The sequence below is a fragment of the Lutjanus erythropterus genome, chromosome 20 (assembly GCF_056507025.1).
Source record: "Lutjanus erythropterus isolate fLutEry1 chromosome 20, fLutEry1.hap2, whole genome shotgun sequence".
NCBI classification, from domain to species: Eukaryota; Metazoa; Chordata; class Actinopteri; order Lutjaniformes; family Lutjanidae; genus Lutjanus; species Lutjanus erythropterus.
In genome coordinates this window covers 2,130,675-2,153,256 of record NC_139336.1, presented here as the reverse complement: position 1 = coordinate 2,153,256, position 22,582 = coordinate 2,130,675, and the positions used below count along the sequence as shown (strand labels likewise).

The 22,582-nt window shown below is 39.4% G+C and overlaps 1 protein-coding gene across 1 annotated transcript in view; it reads right to left on the bottom strand.

The window, feature by feature from the left end:
• The window catches only part of ajm1 (apical junction component 1 homolog), a 29,104-nt gene extending 7,968 nt beyond the window's left edge, over positions 1-21,136 (bottom strand). The window contains exon 1 of the mRNA XM_084746559.1: positions 20,899-21,136. The gene's annotated coding sequence lies outside the window, so the exon portion shown is untranslated. The remainder of the gene's footprint in view (positions 1-20,898) is intronic.
• Between the last annotated feature and the right edge of the window lie 1,446 nt (positions 21,137-22,582).

Below are 22,582 nucleotides of genomic sequence, written 5' to 3'. Positions count from 1 at the left end.
TATCCACCCGTCCATCCATCATCCATCCATCCATCCATCCATCCATCCATCCATCCATCCATCCATCCGTCCATCCATCCATCCATCCATCCATCTATCCACCATCCATCCATCCATCCACATTACAGGTAAGGGCAAGCTACTTGCTCTTTAGTTTTGTGGTATTCTTTATTTTTATAGCTATATCACTTCCCTTCTGATAAAGCAATGCATTCTCTTTTTAGTTTTGATTTTTTTAAACTAGATATATTAGATATAAACTAGATCTTGTCTTTTTTGTCAACAACATTGCAGGCTGATATAGTCACAGTGTTAGCTAAATATGTTCTTTTTTGATGAAACAGGACAGATATCATTTAAGTTAATATTACAAATTAAGCTGCCTGATTGAATAGAGGAAGAGTAAAGTCAAGCTACAAATATTCACATTATTTTGGCACTGTTAAAGCAGCAGTTTTCCAATATTTACTGACTTGAGCCCCTCTCCATAGATTTAAAGTCTTCAAGTCAGCAGACAAGTCCAGATAAAGTCCCAATGCCTTATTTCTCAACACAAGTCAAAGCCACAAGTCTTAAGCTCAGCAACATGCAATATAATTCCAGATTCTGTCCACACTAAACCAGCTGATTTCAAAAACATGTTAATGTGAAAAAAAAAATCCTTACCAAAGTTTTCAGGTCACTTTTGGAAAAATGTCCATCCACACAAAAACACTTCAACACCAGGAAAATGGCTAAATGATCATCAGAAAACCAGTTAACATCTGGTGAACAGTGGACAAACTGGGGATCAGTTCAGTCTATGTTCAGTCCTCTGCTCTGTCACCACCTACACTATACTTTAATACAACTGGACTCATCATTTGTATTTCTGTCATGAAATAAGTATAAAAAAAAAAGAGATGTAATTGCAACTTGTTAAAAAGGCATTGAACCAAAAAAAATCTAACAAATCATTATTTGATGTTCACGTCTGCCATCTGACAATATAACATACAGTGAAAATTGCAGGTTGGAGACAATGTGTCAGCAGTTATACTGTCATTTAAAATGACAGATCACATGGAGGGTTAGAGGAGACAGAAAGTTTAATGACTGTGTCTGAGCATGCTTATGTCGTCCTTTTTCAAAAGATGCATTTTCAAAGCTTAGCTTGCATAGGGTTGGAGCTAGTATTCCAGTACCGAGGCAAATGTTTTTCTACACACTTCTGTCACATCAGGGAAATTCACTCCCATTTGTACTGCTGTGACTATAGTTAGGAAAGCAAACATTTATTAATTCTGCACTGTTTAAAATGCTTCTTGCAGAGCTTGGAGTATATGTACAGCTTGGGTTCCAGTTGGTAGAATTTCCTAATTATCTCCGCCAGGCAAAGGCCTGGAGGGGATCATGTGTTTGGTTGTGTGTGTGTATTTGTGAGTGTTACATCTGTCCATCTTTAATAGGCTGTACCCTGCTCACTTTTAATGTTAAAGTGAAGATACTGGTATCATATGAAATCACCACCGCCCACTGGTACCAGCCACACTATGCCAGCTTGCCAGGAAGTGGCCAAAATAGCGCTGCAAATTTATCCTACATTTTGACAGAAAAAAACTGGCAATGCCATTTTCATTGATGTCACTTTTGAATGAAAATGTGTTCAAGTCTCTCATTAACAGACAGGCCTGGTATATGGTAATATTATGCAGTTTTGGGTAGTTTTGTGTGCGGTATAAATGTTTTCTTTTAACCTGATCTAAAATGGTGTATTTGAATATCTCTGCATACCAGAATCCCTGGTATGCAGAACAGTCTTGGAATTGCATAAACTGGACCTCAAAAGTTGAAACTGTGGATTTTAATGAGCCCAACTCCAATTGATGAGTGATGATGTTAATCTCCATAGTATCCATTTCACTGTAGTGAGACCATTTTGTGAAACTTGAACATGATGGTGTTCGGGCCTGAGCACCCACCTCAGTGTGAAGACCCTATTGAAACTAAAGGAAATCATTTTTTAAGGGCCTAATCATGCTCAAAGCCATGAAAAATTTCATTTCATATACTTTGGGCAATGGGCATGGCTAAATGACCAGACCACAGTGCTTAAACAGCAGCCCCTTTTCACCTATGTACATGAAAGACACATGTATCATGCCCAGATGCAGAAGCCTCTCTGAGTCATAGCCTAAACCCAACAGGAAGCTAGGCATGAATTAAGTGGTCATTTTTGGCAACTACTGGGCATTTCATTTTAATGAATTCTTCCAAGACAATTTATCAGACTCACTTCAAAATCAGTCTATCTAATCTAGACACCTTTGCAATGAAAAACGTTTAAAAGCTTGAGTTTTGTTGTGTGAATGTTTCACCATAAAACAGGAAGTTGTTGTACCTTTAGTATACATTGTCCAATCCCCCAAAGTTTCACGTTTGATAAGAGTACAGGCCTTACGTAATCTACATGCCAATACTCTGTCATAGTCAAAGCACCACCTAGTGTGAGGAGGAAGTAAGCCTTGTCCTTGACCAATTGGCCTCCAGCAAGGAGGCCACAACCACCGCGGGCCCCGCCATGCACAGGTCTGATCACTGCTGCCTGCAGCTTTAAGTAGAATTAAGTTTTATACAGTTATGTGAACCCAGAATGCACAGTTATAATATCATTACACTATTCTCTGCTTCTTTAAGAGCACACTACAAAAATCATGCAGTCATTCAAAACTGTGCAAATCTCAGCTGGTTGCATCTCTTGGTGAAATGGCGGAAATCTGCACTCTACTGAGTGCACTCATCTAGTTTTATAATGTTTTCTGATTTTAATTTGTTGTCATAAGGTAAAACATTCTCCAGGCTTTTTGTACAATAAATGAGTTTATAATGACTTCACTTAAGTCAAGAATTAGCAAAAGTCAGTAAAAAGCATTTGATTTGGTACCAGTCACTCATGAATCGTGGTCCTGTGAATGATCAATTATTCTGTTTGGTGCCTCCGATCACAGACTGCACTCGCAATCTGCATGAATTTAACATATGATTTAAAAGGCAGCAGTTGGAAAGTGACAGGCAGCGTGTCTCAAAAGATGCAGCTGAGTGGTGGGATTTGTCTGTGATCAGCCACATCAGAAAGGAAACTAGAAACGTGACTCTGAATGAGAGAAACTCATTAATACAGGATGAAATTATAAGATGTTTACTAACTGTAATAATTCAACAAAAATTATCTGGATGCCTGTTTCTCATTAAAATTATAATCTTCATTGATATAAATGTCTGTAAAATGAGTGTAGGAAATGAAAAAGATCAGAATAAGAGTGATGCAGGAACGAACATTCTGCTTACATAATAATAAAAAATACAAGCTGCTGCAACCTGTATGAGACCACCGCAGGAGAAGGAGCTGACCCAGATTGAGCAACTGGTCGAGCAGACGCTCAGACCGCAGCAGATGGACGATGATTATGGTGTTGACATGGCTGATGTCTTCCTAAAATCCACTGGCAACCACAGCCCAGTGTATTTTGTAAATGTCCTCTTAAAAGAATGCAAGTGTCAGAGTGCAGGAACGGTTCAGTGAAGGTCATGTTCAAATTAATGACCACAAAATACTACAAGTGTTTCACCCATCCACTGTACCAACCCTACTGAATATTTTCACCAACACACTCACATCCTATGTTATTGTTTTCTGCATTTATATAAATGAGTTAAAGTACACCTGCAGTCATGTTTTAAACGACATAAAATGCTCTGCAAGGAGTAATAAATTATGCTTGATATGTTAATTTTGCAAAATGAGTTCAAATACCTTGTTAAAGTGTTTTACATACAGCTCTACATCTTGCCTTCATTTAGTATTCAAGGATTCATGAATATGCAAATAGTCTCCACCCTCTCCACACACCCCCACCCCCACCCCTACCCGTAAGTAGCTGTAGCTGACTTCTCCTCTGTTTTACACAGTAACTCGCTACAACAGGCTTCGCCTGTGGGCTGGACATCGCAGCTAATGATATATATAGCACCACCCCCTCAATTAATGGGATTGGTTCCTTAGGTTTATGACATCATATACTCAGTCTGACTGAATCTGTTTTTTAAGAATCCCTTTGGTCACTGCAGTTTTTAAGCAAGAAATGTTCAGACATGGTGTTTACAGCTCATTTCTCTCCTGATATGTCTGTAACACATGAAAAACATCACATGGATGTCTTACCAAGGTTAAAAACAGGATTTTTACTGGAGGGGGTCTTTAAACAATTTTTAAAATAACAAATTGTGGTGATATGATATTAGTCCACAATGATAGAAGCATAAGAAAAAACACCACTTAATACAGCCGCTGTTACACAAGCCAAATACCATTCTCACCAAAGCCATCAGACTCCATGGGGCAAATCAGTCATTTTAACTCCTAGAACATGTGAGTTGCTGGTCTATCACTGCCTTGATCTGTTAGTTAGTTTGTGTTATTGTCTGATTTCTGTGTTTTAAAGTTGAAGTCACTTAGTAACACAAACAAACAAACTGGCTGACCCAGCAGCAGACCAGCAACTCCTGAGTTGTGCAAGCTAAAAGTACTGATTTTGCCCATGGAGTTTGATTGGTTTGGAGAGGGTGATATTTAGCCTAACCAGCATAACGGTGGTTTCCCTTCAGAAAAAGACACTGAAAATATTTCCAATCTAGCATACACTTAAAGTGATATTGTTTTTTTTTTAGGTGGACTGTTTTTTAGGTGGCTAAAATAAAGCAATTCATTGCATAGTTTCTGTGCTGTGGTCCTCTCTGCTTCTCCAAACTGGGAGCATGCTGTGGGTACTACTGTGGGTGATACACTGACTATCAATGAGTACATCATGCAATCCCACTTCAAAAAATCTATACCTGTTTAAATCATGTTTTGTTTCCCTCACAGACACCTTAATACTTATTAATAAATATGGCTTTTTGATATTTACTAGGAAGATCTATGAACCTACTATATTATTTTTGATCTTCAATTCTATCATCTTTTTAGGAGAGTATTAAGTATAAATGTACACCAAGAGCTGCCCCCCCCCCCCCCCCCACTCATCAGCTCCTTAAGTTTGCAGACGACACCACCCTCTTTGACTCGTCTGTGGTGGGGATGAGTCTGCCTACAGGTGGGAGACTGACCATCTGGTGGTCTGATGCAGTTCAAAGCTTCAAGGAGAGTGTAGATGGTTGTGGACTTCAGGAAGAGTCCGTCCTCACCTCCTCCATCACCATCTGCCACGCTGTGGCCACTGCCAGGGACAAGCACAGACTGCAGCGTTTCATGCGCTCCACCAAGAAGGTGAGGGGCTGTAATCTGTCACCGCTCCAGGACCTGTATGCCTCCAGGACCCCAAGGTGAACAGGATAGATTGTGCCTGACCCCTCCCACCCCAGACACAAACTTTTGGAGTCACTCCCCTCCGGCAGGAGCACAATAACCTCATACCACAAAATCTGTTTTTTCCTGACCCCAGCTGGCCTCATTAAAAAGACCAGAGGCTTCATTATAGCAGTGAGTGTAGTGTACTGCTCAGCTTCCTACACTAAGCTTTGGAAATATCTGTTTTCAAACCTTCATATCTTCCTGCCATTTGTAAGAAAACAAATCATTCAGAATCAGAAGTCATTCTAGCATATATGACATTGTCTAGCTTACAGTGCTGTGTTTTATATGCAGTGGTGGAAAGTACTGAAAATCATCAATTACAAGTTAAAGTACTGGTATTAGAAAAATACTTAAAGTACACAGAACTCATCTTAAAAACTACTCAGAGTATTAGTTACTTTGGTCCCATAATTTCATGATAAATAGGTGTTAATTACCAAGTGATATATTTAAAATTTCTGAGAAATGACCCACAAACTTCATGGTTAATTATGTGATAAATAGCAAGAAGTGTTTTCAAAGAAAGCAACACTTACCACTTATCATATACTTACCATGAAATGGTAAATATATGAATGTGGGTCATTTATTGTTAGCTGAGAAATTTCAAATATATTACTTGGTAATTAACACCTATTTACCAGGAAATTAAGGGACCTGGAAAATGAAGTGTTATCTTATTTTTTAACCAATGATGTTTGATACATTTGATACATTATCAATAGAAGACAATATTTTTGTCATATTATTCTCATTTTAAGTTTTAGTTTCTCTGTTCATTAAATGGTTCATGAGGTGCAGTTACTGTACTGCATTTCTTTACCATAGATTAAATATTCATTAGTTTTTCATCCATATGTTCTGGTTTTCATTTGGCCTATCTGCAGTCAGATCACCTTACTGGCTACAAAAATGCTTTTTTTTTTTTTCTTAGAAAAGCTGTCATGAAAGCAGGCATTTCAGGCCACATCCAAATAAAACAGTGTATGTAGGCAGAGATGATCATCTTAGCAATGCTATTCCCACAGTAGGGAAACATCACACTTTGATTTGGTGTTCAGAAGCTGCAGCTTTGATTCACTGAAAATCTCAAACCTAAACTGTACATTTACTGTAAGACTGACAACTTCACTATCCATCGTTTTGACTGCTCAGCACATGTTCACCTTCACTCTCTGTCACCAGACAGTAATCAGTCTCGATCTCGAGCTTTCTCATGTTCGTTACATACTCACTACCGTACACTCCTCTGACTAATCAGCAGTCTGCAGTGTTCACTGTCTCACCTTTATCATCAAGACCAAATCAAAAATGCATCAATGCCCAGGACACTTTTAATTTGTACTAGTTAGTACTGTAACTTTATCCCACAGACGCCATGTTTCTCAGCTCAGCTGCAGTGCCTGGTCCCTCCGTAGAGAGACTGACCTCTGGTGGCGTGTGCAGCACACTACAATACCTCACCTCAATACAGCATCTGCATATCAGTTTAATAGAAAGAGGAGTGTCTGTCTTTATGACAGTATTGAAAATCATACCATCAGGGTTATTTAATACCTTGGTATACTGTAATACCTTTATACCAGGCAACTCTACCTTCATTTCAAAGTGTGTCAGTGTAACAACCTCAATGAGAGGATGAAGCAGGACTATCCTTCTGGTAACAAAAAAACAAAAAAACAAAAAAAGAAAGTGAAATGCAGGAACAGCAATCAGATTAACTTGTGTCTCTCCTCTACAAGTCTGATGTCAGCAGTAAAATCTTTCTGGTCTGTCTGTCTGTCTTGTGCATCACTCAGTCTGTCTCTGTGGCTCGAGTAAAATACAACTTTTTATTATTTTTGATAAACACCAAGGGGCAATTGAAACATAACCACATCATGAGTGAACATGCACTCATATGTGCATGCATGAAATAAAACTTATATTATACCTACTGCCCATAATAGCTATTTATAGACTGTGTGGGTTAAAATGTACAAGAAGCCAAAATCTCCTTTACAATTATTCACAGAAGGCAAAGAAATTAAATATTAAATAAGTTATATCAATGTATATAATAGAATAGCGACATTAGAATTTGCCAAATTCTTTCCATGTTGAAAGCGTGTAAATCCAACCTATGTTGTGGAAAATGGTCACACTCTGAGTTTGGAATCTCATATAGTTACACAGAGAGACAACTGAAGTGACAAAGAGTGAAGTGTGACAGTGTTTGATTTAGTAACAGGTAAATACACACTTTGGCAGCCTGAGGGTGTGTTTGAAGGAGAGGATGTCGTTGGATATAATTGAGATACATGTCAGACAGCTCATGTTTAAGATGTTTATTACAGCAGCAGAACATAGTTAGAGTTTGGTGTCAAGGCTCCGACCTCATCACTCCTCACAGATTATGTTTACAGAGAGTAGGGAGGAGTGATGAGCAAATATCTTAACCCTCCATCACAGTCTGCAGGTGGATGCTGAGCAGGGAAGTAGCATGAACTGGTACAAACCAACACGTCTCCTTCAGTTCAGCTTACAAGTTGTAGTAGAATACTGCTCACTCTGGTTTCCCATTCACATTGAACTGAAGGTCTCACTTTTCTCATCTGTACATAATGACTGAATTCAGTTTATTCACAAAGAAAGCCCCTGCACTCTGAAATACTACTGACCCTTTTGTCACTTTCTTTTTGCAGGTAATGTTCACTGTAGCAACACTTCCTACAGTAACATGATGCACCATCCATCTGTATGTCATCTAACTGCCAGTAATCCATTCATTCTTGAGAATGGGGACAAAACTATGTTTTGAGGGGGGTTTGATTTTTATGATTCACTTGAGTTGGGAAATATATTTTAAAAGATCAACCTCTTGGCTATTAATCCTTGTAACAGGCAAACCTCTTAGTCATTATATATTTTATTGAATGTAGACATCTTACAGAGTTGACAAAATGTTACATTTTTTCATTTCACAGCAGAGTCGTAGTGAGCAGCCTTTTTTTTTTAAGTATCTCAGAGTTCTCTTAATGTTAATCAAAATACACATTTTTACATTTTAATTCTTATTTTACTTTGATTTAGAAGGACTACAGAGTCAACATGTTATGGTTGAGACACATCTGATAGAATTATTATTTGATAGATTTGTCTAAAAATAGAAAGTTTACCAGTGTTTGAACAGTATCCCTCCCTTTTTTAAACCAGGAAGTGAGACAGGGGTCCTTAGGGTATAGCTAACACTTTTTATTCCTGATTAAATCATGTTTTGTAAAAAACTGAAGTTGACAGAAACCTACAACTTCTTCATAACACACTGATTTTAAAACAAAGATGATTATAATAGCACAATTTTTATATTTGTGTTATCAGTAGGTAGATTTTCAAGGCTTTTAACACATTTTTAAATGGTTTGAAGTTCTGAGTTCTTGCCTGGAACAAGGCTGTTTTCTGGAACAGAGTAAGTTTAGAAGTTAAAAAAAGTAAAGCGAATGAAAACATTTCATAACATATTTAATATTTATATATATAAATTTATGAAAAATGCATTTTCACCCAAGTGTTGGTGTTAATAATTTTCAAAGTTTGTTTTTTTGGTAGGATATGATTTGTCCCAATTCTCAAGAATGAGTGAATCATAAAAATAAAATTTAATGAATCCTTCGTTCACATTAAATAATGACTTGATGACTCATGTCTGACTGACTGCAGATTTAAACATTGAAATTAATTTTTTGCAAGCACAGACACTGTACTGTCACTTCACTCACACACAGATGAGGTCCAAGTATCAGCCATTTTTCAAAAACCAGAGATCCAAAACAAAAGCACCTCTTCTCAGAATGATAACTCATTAAAATCCCAACACAGAGACAACAAACACTCTCCTGGAATCAGCCCATGTTGCACTTTTCAGTAATAGTATCTCCAGTAGCCATCGTGGATGAACAACCATAAATCCACTTTAAATTATAGAAAAAATATCTTCCTCAAATAAAATAGAAAAACAATAAAAGTGACAAAATTCACATGAGCATCATGGTTCTTATATATCAGGGACACTTTCAGAGTGAAAACTAAAATAGCATCTCATTTGAGGATGGTTCTGTGTTCAGCTGAAACCTTGCAGCCATAAATGTGCGCATGCAGTGAGTTTCACGCCGCCTTCACACTCTGCCTGTCATTTCTTCTACTAGTGGCCTGTGGGCACTACAAAGGCCAACATGGCATCACTGACAGGAAGAATCTTCATGCTGATAATATACATGTAGCTTCAATATAAGGTCATATAAGGTTCCTCTGATTCCTCTGATCAGTAACACCAGGACTGGAAACACTGAAGGGCTGCTTAATGCCTCAAACTGGTCCCTTGTTCAGGAGGAAATTTAATGGATGTCATGTACGGATGGATGGATGTCACTTCTCCACTGGATGTAGTGCTGTTACTTCTGGTCAGTGAACACAGCGAGCACTGTTTTTATGGTGCATTGTGGGTATGGTGCACTGCAACACTGCACCATTGGCACTGAACACCCTAGAAAATGTCTGACTTCTTTGATGTCACATTTTGCATTTTGTCTCAGAGTGTTGGCTCCCACTCTGCATACTTCAATGACCTAAAGCAGAAGGTAACCAGAGGTTACACTGAGTTTTTTGAGAAGGTGAGCTGAGCAGAGTTGTGTATATGCCAACTTTAAGAGAGTAAGGGGGAACTGACCCTTCGATAAGCTCTTCCGTCCTTAGTTACTGTTGCTACACTGGTCAGGCTTTCCATTCTTACACTACACATATGCAGTTTGTGATTTCGTATTGAAATTGGGAGTAATTATTGAAACTAATTGGGGCCCTCTCTTACACTGATCTAAAGTGCAAGCTGACAGTGCATGGCACAATGGTTTTAATTTATTCAAGGTGTGTCCAAATCTACCTTTGCTGTCTTGCGCCAGGGTGCGGGGATATCCTGTCCTGTCCTGCCTTTTGTGCCAGCAGTGAACAGTGGAATACACCTATCAGCTGTGCCCAAGGGCCCTGATTAATTCATGGGCAAGTTTAAGTTCAATATGCTGGTTGCTATCTTATGCAGGCAAACCAACTGCACCAGACTTCACACTTCGACCCGGTTTTAGCCGGACTGAAGCACAAGTGTTTGAAATATGTAAAGTTACATAACGACTGGGTCCACAATTTAATGTTCATGCTAAAAGACTAGCACTAGTCAGACAGTAAAATAAGATGCATAGATACAGGTCATATGATAGATGACAGAAATATAGTCCTTAACTTTATTAACTAGATTAGTGCACTGGACCTTGAGAGGGTATGTAGGGAAAAGTTTGACTTGTGATTGCTAATCTATGATTGCACAGTTTGTGTTTGGCGGGGGTGGGGTGGGGTTAGTGAACGGTCAGTGTGAGTGGTTGCAGTGGCAGGAAAAGTTATGCTAATGTGTTTATTCTTGCTGCCCACCACGAAAATGGAGCCTAATGTGAGACCAAAACAGCGATGTGCAATCAAAACATTAAATGGGGGCTCAATAGCCATAAAGGGGTTAGTATATTCTAAATACAGCATGCACTTAAAATGATATTGATTATTTTTTTGTGACTAATATGAAAATATGTTTTGCTGTTCATCCTCTGCACTGCTTGTCTTCTGTGCCAGTACTCCTGAGAGAGGAGATCAATTATTCTGAGTCAATCAAAACCTGATCTATCACTCCTACACGCTAAACTTACATGCAGTATTTCAAGCCAAATTTCCAGAGGCTTTAAACTGCATGACCCAGCACAGCAGAGATTAATAAGCACAGAAAGAATCCCGCTCTCACTGTTCTGATTTCAAAGCATTTGTGACCTCCATATGACGTCAGTGTGTCCACAAGTGCTTTCAAAACTGCTGTGCATCTGGTACACATCTGGTTTGTAATCTCAGTGTTTGCACTGACTGGATCATCAGAACCAGAAAGAGATTTTATTTCATAGTCGAATTATACTTATGTTACCATACAAGAGCTTGAGTTAAAATTATATGGACACATTCCTAAGAACCAGTTTGCGGTAAAGTTTAAAAAGAAGAATGTTCATAGTAAGGTATATCAAGACCATGTAACACTTGCAGTAAGGTGCATCAAGACCATGTAACACTTGCAGTAAGGTGCATCAAGACAATGTAATGCTTGCAGTAACATCTACCGAAACAACACAATGGTTGCTGTAAGGTGTGCTATGGAAATGAAATGCTTGCAGTATCCACAGGTGTAATGCGTGCAGTGCAGTAAGCTATATCAAAATTATGTAATGCTTGTATTAAGGTGTATCAAGATGACATAACACTTACATTAAGGTGGATCAAGATGACATAGCGCTCGAATTAAGGTGAATCAAGATGATGTCATGTTTGTTATAAGGTGTTTCAGGATGATGTAACACCTGAAGTAAGGTGTATTGAGATGATGTAACACCTGAAGTAAGGTGTCTAAAGATGATGTAACACCTGAAGTAAGGTATCTAAAGATGATGTAACACCTGAAGTAAGGTATCTAAAGATGATGTAACACCTGAAGTAAGGTGTATCGAAGTGATGTAAGACTTACAATAAGGTGTATCAAGATGATGTAACACCTGAAGTAAGGTGTATCAATATTATGGAAGGCTTGCAGAAAAGTGTATCAAAAAATGTAACTATGTAACTAATGTAAATGCACACTGTAACACTTGCTGTGAGGTGTATCATGACAATTGAATACTTGCATTAAGATGGATCAAATCACATAACTCTTTCACTAAAGTGTATAAGAATGATGAAACATTTGCAGTAAGGCAAGATGAACAGCCATAGTAAAGTGCATCAAGATGACATAGTATTGCAGTAAGGAGGTATCAAGATGATGCAATGGTCACAGTCAGGTGTATCAAGATGATGAAAGTGTATTAAGATGATGTATTGCTTATGTAAGGGGTATCAAGAAGATACAAAACACTGTCATATATACCAAGACCATGGAAGACTTGCAGAAAGGTGTAATAAGATGATGTATGCCAAAGAGCACTAAACAGCGTGGTCAGAGAAGGGGAAAGAAAAACCATGTCCTTCCACTGTGTTGCTCCTAGCAAAAATTAGGTTATATGTCATTCTCCCACTCTCCTGCTCATGCAGCTGTGATGGTGAGTCAGGCAAATAACTGTACACACTGTGTTCAAAAGAAAGGCAGTGATACTTAGCAACATGCTGAGAATGGCTTGCAAGCTCCATTTTAAGTCGGTCAGTGAGCTATGCTTTGTTAGTGCTCTATGACCCATAGCACTGCAAATAAAGAAGATGTTATTTGAGGGTCAAATAACAGGGCCTTTCAAGCCTGAAATGATGTGTAGTTGTTTTATTCGGGTCCCTTCAATACTGGACCAGTACAGTGTAAATTTGCTTCAATCTTAAACCTCATGTATTCTTATCCAAAGAACCATGAAATATTAGTAATCAGGGATTTGTGTGTGTGTGTGTGTGTGTGTGTGTGTGTGTGTGTGTGTGTGTGTGTGTGTGTGTGTGTGTGTGTGTGTGTGTGTGTGTGTGTGTGTGCGTGCTCTAAACCCCATCCACCACACCCTAACTGCTAGCATTAAATTAACTGTAATGTAGGGTCAACCTAAAGCTTCTTGCATCCCATGTTTCATGCATCCATTATCACAAGTTACCACACCACATAGAAGGCCTAGGGGCATCTGCCCAGTTTGGACAGTTGTCAACCCACCCTTGCTTTATATCATTGCCCAACTGACAAGGGCAAAATGGACACAGACTGGCCGCTCAGTAATCTATGGAAGATATTTTAGAGAATATCTCAGATAGATGCTCTTCACAGCACTCAAAAATAACAGCTACAAAATCAACAGAAACATTTCACTGCAGAACACAGAACACCAGCAGCAACAAGACTCTGATTCATAGAGTGGTATGCTGTTCATTCAGTGGAATAGTGTATGTCACTGGTGTTACACTGGCACATATCATACCTGACTCTAACCTAATGTCAGGTGCTACTTGAAAGTTAGGCCACTGTCAGACACTGTCACCCTGATGTGCAGAATGATTTCATATGACCTGGGTGATGTACCCAAACCAAATATTGGATCAAGTCTTAGACATGGCTAAGGTTATCCTAGCTACCATTGTCAGTCTGACTAATCAATAACATAAATTTAGAGACAAATAAAATAATACTTGGATCCATAAACAGGGAGTTTAATAATGATATAATGCCAAAAATAATATGCCTAAATTAAGAATAGTATTATTTGGTTAGACTAACAATGTCCATGTTAGCCAAGATTTGTTGCATGAGTGAATCTGAACACCAAATCCACAACAAATTTCCCTAAGGGGACATTAAAGTATATGTTATCTTATCTTATACCACTGTAGACATTGGCATATGCCACTGAATGGTTGGCATACTAGTCTACAGATCAGCATATGCCAGTGAACTGCTAGTACCATACCACCAGCCACTTTTCGATGTCAGGGCCACTCCAGAACACAGTGTTCAGTAGAACATAGTTCCAGCAAAAATGGCTCACAGGCAGATCTGTAATCAGGATTGGGGTTCCTGGAAAGAGATGTTGCTGTTATCTTTCAATGTTGTGAGCAACACATTTCAGTGTTATGAACAGCATCTTGCAGTGCTGTTAGCAGCACAAACTAAATGTCACACTGTTCACGCTGTATTAAGGTGGAAGCAAAACCAGTGATCTGGACGAATAAAACCCACCTGACATTCTTGACTGGTTGTTTGGACTTTGGTAAAATACTGGATAGTGTCTTGTGGTTCTTTTATTTATTTTCTCTGTGACCATCACAAAGTTTTTTCTATACAGGAACACATGAATTTTGTCACCTGATCAGGCAAAGGCATGGGTTTCTTGTTCTCTCAGAGCATGGAAACACTGTACATCAGGTTCATGAGCTCCATCGGTTTGCTTTTGGCTCATGATTGTTCCTAATTCCACAAGAGTATCCTCTTGCGTCCTGTGCTTCAGCCCCTTGACTGAAGTATGCCATTACATGTGAGCTGGCTAGCTGACTCTTCAGTTCTGTAAATGCTGTTTCCTGCTCTCTTTTCCACATCCATTTACAGTACTGCCTCGTGATGTAGCGGCTACATCGGGGATAAATCTGCCACTGTAGTTCACTGACTCCAAGAAGCTTCAGCAGCATTTTTTGGATGGCTTGTGTTGTCTACTACATCTACTGTATGTCTTTGATTTTGCTGTCTCAATGCTATTTCATAAACCCAAGTTCAGTATAAAACAGTTTGGTTTTCTAATTTCCCAATGTTTGGTTCTTGTTGTAGGTTAATAATGGTGTGTTGACACAGAAAGAGACCTCATGTAAGAGACCTAATGTTAGCAAGCAACGGCAGTCCTCCCAACACACTAGCTTTTTGCTCAAGTTATTTTTTTTAACTGTCAATATGTAATAAGTAGCTATTGCACGTGCTAAAATATGTACAGCAGTCCAAATAGTGAGTCAGAGCCATAGACTGTAGATTGTAATCCAGTGTCCCACTGCCCCCTACTCCCCAGATACAGCAAAGACAGGCAGGCTGCAGGAGCTCTGCAGGAGCTCTGCAGGTTGCACGCAACCTTGTAAACTGACAAACGATGTCCTTCACTCTAAATGGATCAGCTGTTTATTACTGTCATTTGTCTGCCAATGAAAAGTTAAGCCTGTTATCCTGAAAACAACAGGATTACTAATGATTTCTTACAACTCATAACCAGACACTTACTCATTTGACAAACATTCAGCTTTAATTTGAACTCTGATTAATGTGAAACAGACAGACAAAACAGTTATTGTGGTCCAGAATGGACATTTCAAAGGGCTGTAGTGTCCATGTCAACTTAATTTCTGTTGAGACATTATGGACATTTTATGATTTATTACAGTAAAGTACAGATATCTCCTTTCAGCTACAGTTATTTGGGGGTACTTTTTCATGTGATTAATAGCTAAATAACAGAGGGCTACTAGCACTAGCAAGATGTCACTTTTAACTGGCCCTACAGAGTCAGACCAGTTAAAAGGCACACTCCCTCTGTGGATTTAGTGAACATAATAGTGGCCATAGTGAACATAATGTCCCTGGATAAAAAAATATGATTGGGTTGCTGGAGTAACGTGGTAAAAAGTGGAAATGTCATACTGGGAGAAATCATGGTTTGTAGTTTTGGAACTATTCATAGATTAATACATGGACATTGTGCAGGGCAGGTCTATAATACATAATATATTAACATTTGACCCAACAAATATAACTACAGATTAGCACTTTGCCACTTAGCACCATATACTTGTGTGTCACAAATGTGTCCAGTGGTTCAGACTTCAGCTCTCTCTGAAGCTTCATCTATGAATGTGTATTGCATTGACATAAGACCCTCAAATTACAGACATTATTTGTAATTATGCCTTGTGTATCTCATGATTATGACTAAGCATCTTATAATTAGATCTCATGGAGGTTTTTACCTTGCTGTAGCAGTATGTTTCAGTCATGTATGTATCAGATTATTCAAAATATGACTCAAGTTCACTGTTGTATGCTGTTGTGCTTCTCATTGTCAGAACTGAATTTTGATATTGGATGACACTGTAAATCCCTGTTGTTGACTCTATATCTGCACATAGAAAATGAATTATAGTTAAGGTTAGGCAACAGAATCACTTGGTTATGATAAGGAAAAGATTGAGATTTGGATTTTAAAAATAAATGGAACTGTTGAATAGTGACACAAACTGCCACCTTCTGCATGACAGGAATGAAAGTTGGACACAGTACTCTTCACTGCTATTAATAATGACCTCAACAAAGAGAGCTCTAATCTGGTTTTATAGTAATCGTATTACCAGACAGAACGTTGATATTGGACAACGTTCAATCACCACAATTTAAAAGATATCCATGCAAATGAATTGTTCTTAAGGTACAATTTAGGGTCGGGCTGATGGCAATGGTAGACAGTCATCATAACATTGTGGCACTTCACATTAGCACTGGATGTGAATCTTGTGCTGCAGATTCACCCTTCTCTGCTCTGAAACAGTGGGAGCTTGTCCACTCCGCTTTCTACAATCTGAAAATGTCCAGAAACATGGACACGCCATCTAACAGCTTAATTGGACATGTCCAGACATGTTTAAGCCACCAGAGCGAGAGGACGGTGACAAGATGATTTTTTTTCTTGTGTGTCGGGTTGCTGGAACTGAAGTGAGCTGAAGTGAACTGCTAGGTTGATTTGGACTGAGAGAGTCACTGAAGGTATGTTTGTAACTGACTGTTAAAGAGGGTGAGAGGAGGCGGAGGTGGTGTCATTCATGATTCAGTTTGTGGGGTTTATATTGTCTTAGTGGACCCTGGCTCCAGCATATCACCGAACCATTTCAGGTATGGCCACAAAATCCTGTACACAGGAATCATGAGCAACAGTTTCACAGTTTAACTCTACAATTCAACAAATCCTTCTCAGTCTTTTCATGTTCTCAGCAGCTATTTTCCAACATGCATAATGTGTTTAGAAGAAAAACTCAGGACATCAAATCATGTATCTGAATGTAATCTCCCACATACACTGGCTATATTCTTTAAACACAAAACACAGAGACACCTAATGTCTGCTACGTTAATGTCATCCCTCATCTCCACGGCTACAAGTAACTGCTGATATCCTTTCTACAAAGGTAAGCCTCTACTGGACTAAACTGCAGATTATGTGTCAAATGCAACCACAGTCTAACATATTCTGGAGTATCCTGTTAACAAGAACCTGGTAGCCCTGGTTGGTTTAGAGAAACCTGAATGTGCATCAGTGGGGATATGTCTGCAAAGACTTCAAATGATGTATTAAGCAGTCAGAAACCTATGAGTATATCCTGACAAAATTACGAGAGAGAGTACGCTTTTTGCTCTCATTTTCCTTCTCTGTTGAGATGAAGGAACCAAACCCAGCAGACAGGGTTTAACTGCAGCAGTGCAGCTATAATCCTCATCTGCTGAAACGACTACAGACATGGCTGAGAATGGCAGGGATGTGGAAGAGTCATAGACACGTGTGCAGACAGCAGACTGATCAAAAACCTTCAAAGGTTTATATCAAAGGTTCTACAGAGATATAAATACCAAGGGTTCCTCTATGTTCAATTTAAACATCTAAAATCTGATCGAAAGCAAGAAAACAGTCAGCATATTACTGCACATGTACACATGGTCACATGAGACATCAGATTATACATACAGCGAGAGTCCATTCAATCACTGGTGGCTTGGTTAATCTATTTTTGCAGCACTGAATTATGGGTAGCTGTTAGTTTTGGAGCATTATATTATTATTACTAGGACTAAAGATTTTCCTAGCTGACTAGTTGTTGCACATTTATATTATTAATTTAGATGTATATTTTTGGAGCGCATAGCGAGCCACCTGATAAATGCTAATGGCAAAAGCAGTAATGATTCTGAATATGTCGAACAACCAGGAGACTGAACATTTAGATCATTTATTTCAACACAGTACTACAGTTCTCATTGTTCTAAACATGGGAATAAATAACTTTAAATTAAAAAAAAAAAAAATAGTCACCGACTTATTAAAACCATCCTAAGTTACAATGCACCTCTTGTCCCCACCTGAACCCACTGTGTCTTCATCACCTCTGGAGTCCTGTTCGGAGCTGACGTTAACATTAAAACACCTCGGCACTGTGTTCCCGCTCGCCGAACCAGCTTCATCAATCTCTCAGTGTAATAGGCGCGCTAGATGAGCTAACTGAGTTAACTAGTCAGCTAGTTAACAGCAGCAGTGCACTGGTGACTTCAGCGTTACAGGATAAAAGGTCAGTGTTGCAACGGTCCCCTGGCCCTAACGTCAAGATGCAGCTCCCGAATCGAGTTTGAGGTGAAAACTTGGTCAATTAAGGCTCGGTTTAATTGACTATAAGGGGCAGCCCTGATTATTATGCCACCTAGCTGAGTGGCATTAGTTGGTTGGTCAGTCAACGACATTATCCCAGTCTGAAATGTTTCGACAGTTATTGGCTGGATTGCTGGTTTCTCCAAAGATGAATTGTAACTTTTCATCTAGCACCATCATCATGTCAAAAGTTTATTTGTCCAATAAATGGTAAATGGACTGCAATTATATAGTGCTTTTGTAGTCTACCAACCACTCAAAGCACTTTACAGCTACTTGTGTAACAGAATGCAGTTGATCCATGATGCATCGACATGCAGGTGAACCATAGAATAATAGCAAAATTTAACCATGAAAGCATTAAATATACTTTTACTGCTGCAGTTACTTGTCAAGGTAATAATTCCCTAAATCTCGATGCAGAGTTTCAGTGAATAAACAAGACAGATGTGTGCTGTGTTCTATTCTGAAGTGGAGTGATTGAGTTAAGAACAATTGATTTAAAGCTGTTGCTTTCACCTCCATTGAGTGAAATCCTGCAAGCTGTGACTTTGGGCATTTCCAGTACTGTAACTGGCAGGGTATTCAATACCTTTAAGGTATTGATTGAAATAACCCAGTGCCAAGTAGTATCATAAATTCTCCAGTCAAACGATGCCTGCATTCACTATTTTTGGGTGTGGTTGTGTGGTTTTGCTTGCAGTCAATCACTGCAAGCATTCTTTATAAAGAAGAACCTTTGAACTAGTGAAGTACTCCATGGTATCAGTATCACTTTCAGGGTGCTGGTACTGGTACTGGTACTGGTATCATCATTTTTAAATGATACCCAGCTCTCGTAACCGGGAACCTGGGCAGGCCTGTCATCACAGAAATATATCGTATTTCATATCACCGGAGCAGCTCCACTCTATTTGCCTGTCTGTGGCACAGCCTTCAGTGTTGATTGGCTATTACTCATGACATGTAGCCAATCAGATAGTGCTGTGGGTGGGACATTGAGTGAGATTCAGAGTGGTCACTACAGACTCAGAGCAGCGGCTGCATCAGAACCATAGTATTGCATATTAAAATGAATTCAACCTTACGGCCTCCTTTTTTCTCTGTTCCCAAAATGATCTGGTGCGATATGATCTGAACCACAAGTCTTGTGATTGCACCCCTGTTTGGACCACATGTCGATCATCACACACACCTTCATGCACTGGCAGCCATGCAAGGTGCCAACCTGCACATTAGGAGTGATATTTTCTATCCTCAGCGGCGTATGATGCATCCATGCTCACCCATTCACACACAAACTCACACCCATCCATCGGGAGCAATCCGGGATTCCGTGTCTTGCCCAAGGACAACCAGCTCTACCTCCTCAGCCACAGCCACACTCTTCATCATCAGTCTTGTTTAAAACATAAGAAATGTAAAAAAATAAAAGTTCAAACAACCACATGAAGTGTCTGACTCACTAACATATGTTTGTAGGCATCAGGTTTGTGTTGACTGTAGCCTCTGCTGCAGTTTCCTCACTCCATCACTATCTGTCTTCAGAGACACAGCCATATTTGGCCACCTGGGTACTGCAGGCAGATAGGCTCCTCTATAGGACTCACTGTATGGAATGAATAATGGGCTGCAGAGACAGCTGATAAATTGTAAAGTCACTGACCGAAAATTAATTGATAACTAATCTGGGGTAAAAAAGCTAAATTCCTTTTTAATAAAAAGACCAAACGTGTGGTTCAGCTTCTGCTTCTCTATATTTCATATTATTATTTAACTACACTTGGGCTGTGGCCACGTCAGTATTTTTTGACACTGTATGGCTTAATGATTAGTGAATGAATGAATGAATATGATCAGTAACTGACATACATATAGGCAGATCAAGTTAGTAAGTTTTTTAATCAGTTCCTAATTTAATTATGCATATTATCTATCTATCTATCTATCTATCTATCTATCTATCTATGTGCACAGATACAGTACTGTGGCCTCTGTGCACCTCTGCAGCAGCTGGCTAGCCCACTCTGCCGGTCTCCTCATGCCTAAATGAGAGCAGCCCATGCACGGGGTGTCACACTGCAGCAGCACGGTGCTGAGGGCCTGTCTTATTACACATGAAATGAACCTGGCTCGCAAAGAAATGCATCAGGTCCGAACGAACGTCGCATTGACGCGCTGAGGATGAAGCTAGCAAACACTGCGTCCTCTCTGCTGCTGCTGCCGCCTGGAGCCACAGTCCTGATGAGGATGATGTCAGTGTTCAGAGGATGGGAACACATTAGTCCAACATCAGCCTGCAGCAGGGAAATGACTCCGCTGGACAGTAACGAGCAGGACAAATAAGCCTCTGCAGCCCTGCGAACATGCAGAACGTGCTTACACGCAATCTGATGTGTGCACAGAGCCGAAAACGGGATGCACGATCCACACCGAGCTGTGACCGTCGCAGTGATGTCAGATTAAACAGGAATCGAGCCGCTTGTGTTGCAGTTAAAATCTGACCTGTGTGCTCGTGCACGGAGCGCGACGACAAACAGATCCATCATGTCTTACCGCGTCAGTCCGGACTGGCACCCTGGCCTGGTCCATGTTCTGTCAGGGTGATCCGAGGCACAGCGATCGTGGTTTCCCAATGACGACATCGGACATGTGCACGAGGTAAAACTGCAATATCCGCCTCACAGCTCCTCACACTCTCCTCCTCCTCCCGAACCGGAGCCTACAGCGTTGGTGGATCGCTGCGCAACCCCGCTGCACCATCCACATCCACGTCCACCTCTCTCTCTCTCTCCCTCTCTCTCTCCCTCTCCCTTCTCTCTCTCTCTCTCTCTCTCTCTCTCTATCTCTCTCTCTCTCTCTCTCTCTCTCCTGCCTGCAGCAGTGACAGGAGCACGCGCGCCTTAAAGCTCCGCCAAGGAGGAGCTGATAGCCTCCATCCTCCATCTGTTTGCAGTGACGAACATATTTTCATAAAGGAAATCTGTGGTGCGCGTTCATGCTGCCATCAGGACGGAATCTATCAATTGTGCTGACCCCCCATGACCTTGTCCTCAGCGCTGCCATCAGGATTACACCAGGGTCTGTAAACAGGGTCATACATGCTCTGATTATGCCTAAATCAAAAGAAAATCAATCAGATATTGTCATTTTTAAACAACAAGGAGGAGAATTAATTGGTTTCAACTTTTCAGTGTCACTATTTTCTGGCTTTCTATGATTATCTTTGCATTCTTGTTTTATAGTCTAATTTTTAAACCCAACACTGATTAATTGATAATTATTTGATAAACTGATTGGGATTATTTGATTAATTGACTTTAAAAAGTGGTTAATTGACATGAAGTTTATAATGCCCGATACCAATATTTAGACAGCAGGGTGACCGATATGTAATGAAAATATAAAATAATAATAATAATAATAATAATAATAACAGAGAAACAACATATAAAATTCCATTATTTTATGCACATTACAGTTTTCAATATCATGTGCAATATTACATTTATTATCATATGCAATATAATGTTCATTATCATGTGCAATATGGTCATTATAATGTGCAATATTATGTTCATTATTATGTGCAATGTTACATTCATTATCATGTGCCATATTACTTTTACTTTTCAATATCACTGTTTATTTTAGTTTCCTTATTTTACCTCTTTTATTAGGCACTGTTTACTCCTCAGACACTTTATATTTATGACTCTATAGTTTTTATTTTTATTTTACTGTAGTTTTTTGTAGAAATCTCTGGTATAAAACATTTTCTTTAGGATTAATAAAGTTCTCTCTTACCTTATCTTATATCTCTTCTCAGAATGTAAGAGGTATTTAAGAGAGAGTGTGTTAATGTCATGCCACAGCAGCCACACTGACAAGGCTGCCTGCAGATGTTCATCTTTTGTTTATTGGCCTCATAAGCGCATGCATCAGCCAGTGCCGATTTTCTCAAAACACCAATCGGTCCAATCAATCAATCGACCAAAGAATCACTGTATCACTAAAAAAGATCAGCAGCAGTCTGCATTGAAATCTGGCCATTCATTTTCAACATAGTCATCATACTATGTCATAAGCCAAAGTGCTGATCAACAGTGAGCTGTGGCTTCATCACAGTGCTAGTGGAAAATTCAGAGGGTCACCAGGAGCTTTACAAGCTGTCAGCTGCCCAGGTATCATCATTCTTTGGACTGAAGCGCTGACACAGCAGAAATGACACCATGCATCA